This window comes from Cygnus olor, chromosome 3 (assembly GCF_009769625.2).
Source record: "Cygnus olor isolate bCygOlo1 chromosome 3, bCygOlo1.pri.v2, whole genome shotgun sequence".
NCBI lineage: Eukaryota > Metazoa > Chordata > Aves > Anseriformes > Anatidae > Cygnus > Cygnus olor.
Window position 1 is genome coordinate 94,673,205 of NC_049171.1, and position 6,411 is coordinate 94,679,615.

Below are 6,411 nucleotides of genomic sequence, written 5' to 3' on the forward strand. Positions count from 1 at the left end.
TTATTTTCACTGTGGTACGTGGCAGTCTATTCTCAGGGCAGGTCTTTGCAGCGGGCACGTATTGGTGTGTCTTCTCTGCTTCACTACTGCTCCCCTCTGTTGTAGGTGTTACACAAGTAGAAAGCACGTTTGCCTTCACCTAAGTTTTAACCATGTTATCAAGTTGATTTGTTTGCTGTTTTGCTTTTCCTAAGAAGGATGTTTTCCTTTTTCATTTACCAGTGATCTTAGCCAGCTTCGCTGGAGTTGATGGGAATCTCTGTTCCTACTATGCTGCAGCAATTGTCCCTTCTAAAATAATTTTTTTTTTCTTTCTGTGTACTGGACAAAGCATGTATAACCTTTAATAGCTACTGTTTGTTTGCAAAGGAAACTAACAAGGTAGGTATTTCCTTACAGCTTTCCCTGTACATAATTTATTTTCTCCATCATTCTTGCCCTCTCTGGGCAGCACCAGAGAGCAACAGAGGAAGAGCGAGGACACAAGCTGCCCTGTTGTTTAGATCTGTTTTGGGACACATAAGCAGTTAGCTAGTTAGAAGACCAGTCCTCCATTCACATGGGTATTTCTGGGGTTATATGTGAAGTAAAAACACAAAGGTGGTGTTGCTGGTGGCACTGCTGAGTGGAGTTGGTGTTGCTAAGGTGGGAGAGGAGTTATGTTCCCTGAAAATGCTTTTCAGGTTTTTGTCTGCTGCATTCTTAACTTTTCCTGCACTGTGCCAGAGAAATGTTTAAGGGATTACCCTTTTACACACCATGTAGGAACTTGTCCAGTCTAGTTATAAAAAGGTGGGTGATTGCAACTACATTAATAATTTCCAGGTTAAGAACCCATTGTGTTGGACTTTGAAGAACATGATCAGAAGGAAAGACAAATGCTTTTTGTTGCAACCACTGATAGGACGAATACCTATGGTTTTCTTGTCAAAGCCAAGCTGGCATGTGGCAGAAGGAGGGTGAACCCCACTCTTCTTCCTGTCCAAAAGGTTATGCATGATTTTTTTTTTTTTCTATTAGCACAGCCCGGAGTGTGGTTAGGTTGACTCCCTCTGCTCAGGTATGCTTTTGGAAAGAAAAAGCTCCCTTTCTTTTGTACATCCTACCTGTAACAGCAAAATCAGGATCTGGTTCCATGTTTCATCTGCTACATACTCAAATATGCCCATCAGAAGTTTCAGTTCAGTCCCAAGGAAGACTTCTTTCTAGTTTTCTAAGTGATTGAAAATTGATATTAGAAATACTGCTAGTCATGCATCCAATCCACAGAAAATGTCATTTATGTTAAAGGAAATCACACAAACTCCTTTGTTCTTTGTGCTCTCTGGGCTTCAGGTGCATCGAGCATCCTAGCTATATTAGAACACATTGTTTGCCATTGTATCTCATTAATGTACTATTGCAGGGGAAATGCATCGCTTCAGGACCTACTCCTTATTAGATAATCTCTAGGGACAAAAAAGGCTGCTGGGGTTGAAAATTGTAGCCCAGCTGTTGGGAGACTGCTTGCTGCTATGGGAGAGGCATGGTGATGCCGTGCTTCCTGAAACAGCAAGGTTATTTCTTCCAGTGGCTGAGGCACGTTCCCAGAGTGCAGGGGCCCACACCATCATTTCTGAGGTAGGCAGCTCTGGAAGTAAGTTTCTCTCTGCCTTTCCTTTACTGGCTTCCTTTACTGCCTTTTTACCCCCTTACAGGCATCAGTTGCCTTCATGAGCCTTTTTTGTGATAACAGTTACTAAAAATGTAGTTAGTTTGGGTTCCCCACCTCAATACCTTAACAGAGATCCTGTGATACTTGTCTTTCTCCCTCTTCTGCAAAGCTTTGCTGTATTTAATGAAAAGTTCAAGCGGTTTGTTAATGACTATTATTTTTTTCTGAGATTCTTTTCTCTTCACCCTCTCAGCATGTGTGACCTATGTAGCTTCCTTGTGCTTTGTTTCTTTAGACATTCTTCAGAATAAAAAATAACTTTGCTCCTGACTTGGACTTTGAACCCTTTGCAATGAAATCAAGTTAGTTTGCCTGTACTTAACTAGTTGGGATCTTAGAAGCTTCTACTGTTTTCTGTGTAGGACATACCATAGCTGATTAAAATAGATTTGATATTTTTTTGGGGGGTCTAATCCTTGAGATCAGCAGTTTGATTTTGATCTCTGATCTACAGCAGTATCACAAAGTTGTAAGGTATCAGTGCAGTCTGACACTCACAGGAAAAATTGTAACTACACTGGGGGGTTTAGCTGGGGTTTATAAATCACTATGATTTATATAAAAATATATCTGAACTTAGAGTCTATGAATGCAGCTAAGCTATTCACTCTCCTCAGTTTTTCAGAAAGGGAGAAGATAGAAAAACACAACTTAATGATATTCTGTCACTGTTTCCAGAACCAGGACTAAACATGATCTCACACACGCACACAACTATATATATGGCACATACATATATATTTATGCAATTCTGTATGTGTTCTCTGGCCTCAATTCATTAAGTTATTAATATGCATGCCATATACTGCATATCTATACATGCACCTATTTAACATATGATAAAAATTAGACATGGGCAAAAATGCCTTGCACAATTTGTGGTCTGAATTACAAGATTTATGCCATGTGAATGTCTACAGTATGGTAATTTAAGTTTCTCCATTCCTCTGCTGTCCTAGTAAGAGGTGGCTGCTCTAGAAAGCCCTCTTAGCTTTTCACATCGAGACATGCCTCTAGTAATCTCCCCAAAATGTGATGTCAATGGAGCTGCAGCTGGTTAAAGGGCTACACAGGGCAAAAAGTGGTATTAGTGGCTAATAAAAGCTAATTCTTTTGCAAGCAAAATTAGCTCGCTTCACTTGCTTGTTATGACTTGAAGTGTCTGGCCATTGAACTATGCATCTGGCTCATTTGTTGCTCTCAAAGAGTTAGCACCCTGACTGACAGCTGTACTGGACTGGAAGAAAGTATCCCAAATGAATAAGAACAAGAGGACTTCAGTACGTGTGACTTTAGGACAGTAGCAACCCATGCAAACAGCCTTAATAAGCAAAAGAGATGAACCTGACAAGGACTGTGTGTGATATGGATTCTGGCTCAGGGCAGCAATTTTCCTTAAATGACTTGTTCCTGGTGCTTAACTTTGTTGCCCGCAGATGCTGCATCCCATTCCCAGTATACACAACTACCAAAAAGACACAAACGTCCAGTAGCTGGTCAGAGCAACCCTAAATAATTTCCAGAAGACTAATTTCAAGCAAGTCCCAGATCTTTTTGTGATGCTCTGAAGTGATTTAAGCTGCACCAGAATAGCCTAAGCTCTGTGGATGTGTGTGTATTTTACTCACTGATGTTTTGGGGTAAATGCCACATCAGTTTTTATTATCAAGTTCCTGTTCCTGCACAATGCAGCTGTACCTATTCTAAACTCCTTCATCAAAGGGGATAATTTCCTTTTTTTTCCCTCAATCTCAGATCAGTTTATCCAGAGTAGTTGTCCCTGACTTCCTTAACCTTGCCCTGCATCAAAGCTTTTAAAAAGTCTTCCATGCATCCTTTCTTTCCTTAGCACTTACTTAAAAAGGTGTGAGTACACATACACACACACACACGTGTCCACGCATATTTTAATCAGTTTCTGCTTCAGTCCTGCAGTCTTGTGCCTGATCAGACTGGCAAAAGACCCATGGAAAAGATTGTTGCCAGCAAGCAGCGAAGCATGTGTTCCCCCATGTACTTTGAGTGCTTCAGAATGGTTTTAATGCTTTATGTGTGAGAAAATTGTTCAAACTTCAAAACTGTCTGATAATACCACACAGACAAATGTGCATTAAGATCAGGACTGATTACTTTTTCACCATGATATTGTTTTCGCAGGTGATTTGAGACTCAGTGTTAACACAGGTCATCGAGAGTGAGAGGTTGGTGATGTTGCCTTTTATGCTGTTAAACCCTTGAATGTTGTTCCTGGATTACAAGAGTATAGAAACCACATGGAAATATTGATTTATGTTCTTAAGTAAATTCTGGTCTCAAACTTCTCTTCATCATCAAACATTATTTGAGGTAAAAGGAGACCTTGGACTAATGAATAAAATTGGCTCCTGTAGCAAAATGTTTCATTACTTTCTGTAGCCTGTGATGTTTCTTTCTTTGGACTGCAGACCCCTGTGAAGTGCTGCCACCAATGCTTTGGCAGAGGCTGGAACAAGAAAGGAAATCTCCCAAGAGGAGGCTCATAGGTCCAACTCATTACCTGCAAAATGACATAGGAAAGAACTACCAACACGTATAGAAATATGATGCCTGCAATTGGGCTTTTACATCTGCATTGTTTTTTTCCCTTGTGAAATTTTTTAGGATTAGCAATGGTTGGCTACAGCCTTGACGCCCAGCCCTGTGAAAGGCTGAGATGGTGAGACAAAGGTATGAATGCTCTTTGCTTACTGAGGATCTCAGGAAATCATGCAAGATGAAACTCCCAATATTTTCTTCTCACACCAGAAGAGACTTTTCTCACAGAGAGGAGAATGTAAAGGCTTTTTGATCCAATGCTAGACATAAAGGTATACTTAAGTAACGTGGAGAGGAGTTGAACTTAGTCTTTATAAACTACTACTTTGCACATTTAAATAATAATAATTGCAAAAAAAAAAAGATCTTGTAACAACCAGGGTAGTAGAGATGAGAACTGGAGCTAATGTTAGATCCAGAACAAAACTAACCAAGCAAGAAAGCATTTGGGGAGTGAGTTGCTTGCCAGGTTACAAGAAAAGTTCCTGCTGAAGAGCCCCCCTCTGTTTAGGGCTGCTACAGTTACAATGGCAGAAATGGATCAACACTGCTGGCCATGCTGAGGTTGCAGGCAACAGCTGCATCTGCTCTGAATATTGAGTATGGAAGTATGAGGACCACGTATTACCAGCAAAGACTGGTGGAGAACTTCTGAAGATATTTTGACCTCGCTAAAAAGTCATAATAGTCTGTTTCTTGTTGAATCAGATATTTTTGATTCCTTTCAGAGAAACTACTGAAATAATGTAGGTGTTTACCTGTTCCTGTGTCTGCTCCCATTAGCTTTTACCATTCATCCTTCTTCTCAATTTGTGTCACCTAGTAAACTAAATTTTGAGTCCAGTACAGGATGTTAAAAGTTGGAATCCTGTTCATCTTTTTCTCCTTATGGGGTATACTGTGGCCAGTGTTATTACCTTTCTCTCTACTCTACCTGCTGAAGAAATTCAGCTCTATGCAAATACTCTTGATTGTGTTCTGCTCTTACCACTGTACCTCACTGCTCTCAGTTCTTCCTGGTACCTCCTTATGAAAGGCAAAAGCCATGCTCAAACCCTTCTTGCTTCTACAATATCCACGCTTTCTCCTGCTGTAACTCTACGCCTGAACCATTTTTTTTTCCCCTAGCTTTTCAGTCCTTGGTTGGGGGGGAACATACCCACCACCACCATGCACACCAAAACCAAACCACCATGCTACACCAACAGCTGGCAGTGGTGCAGTTGTCCCGGTGCTCAGCTGATAAAGCCAACAATGCTGAAGCATTTCTGGTTTTGCTCTTTGAACTCCTTCTCAGAGATGGTTTCCTCATTTGTCTCATCAGCACTGGTTTGCTTTGTGCTCCAAGCACAATTGCTTGGTTGGTGAGAGTTATGGCAGCTAGATCTCCATTTTTTCCTAGCATAGGCAAGGCAGCAATGATGACCGTCTCTCCCTGTTTTTTTTTTTTTTCTTGGCAAACTTCCCAGAAGCATGTGTACTTAACTGTAATTTACTCTCTGTGGTCAGCAGCAATATCTCAGCTTTTAGTATCTCAACAGCGTCTCTGTATTTAACTCTGTATGTGTCTAAGGCCTCACCTGCTCTCATACAGAGCAATTCACTCTTACAATTAGGTCGAATATATGTAGCAGCAATGATGGCACTTAGTGTACATGCAGCTAATTCCCCCCTCATTTGCTGCTTCATCTGCATGATGTGACTTAAGAAGAAGAAAAAAAAGCCAAAGCCAAAAACAAACCAACAAAACCCCAATTACCTTGTTTTAGTAAAATAGTATTGCTTTCTGGGTAAGGCTTTCTATCCTTCCTTGTGAAGAACCATGATGCCTGTACATCTAGTATATCACATTAGAGCTATTATTGAGTTTTAGGCAGAGAAGTGGTTGTCTGTCAAAATGCTTCAAAAGAAACCATGAAATGAGCAGGTTGTAAATCCAGGAGCAGCACAAGAGTGGGAATATGAGACCTGCAATATGTAATATGAGTCTTTTAGTCTAACCTCCCCTATTTCCACCCTGGTGCTAAATATACTGCTGATGTCCTTGCGAGAAAACAAATGCACTGAGCTTGGAAGGGCAGTGGGCACCGTTAGTTTAGGGCTTGTTTAATTTCTGCAAATTT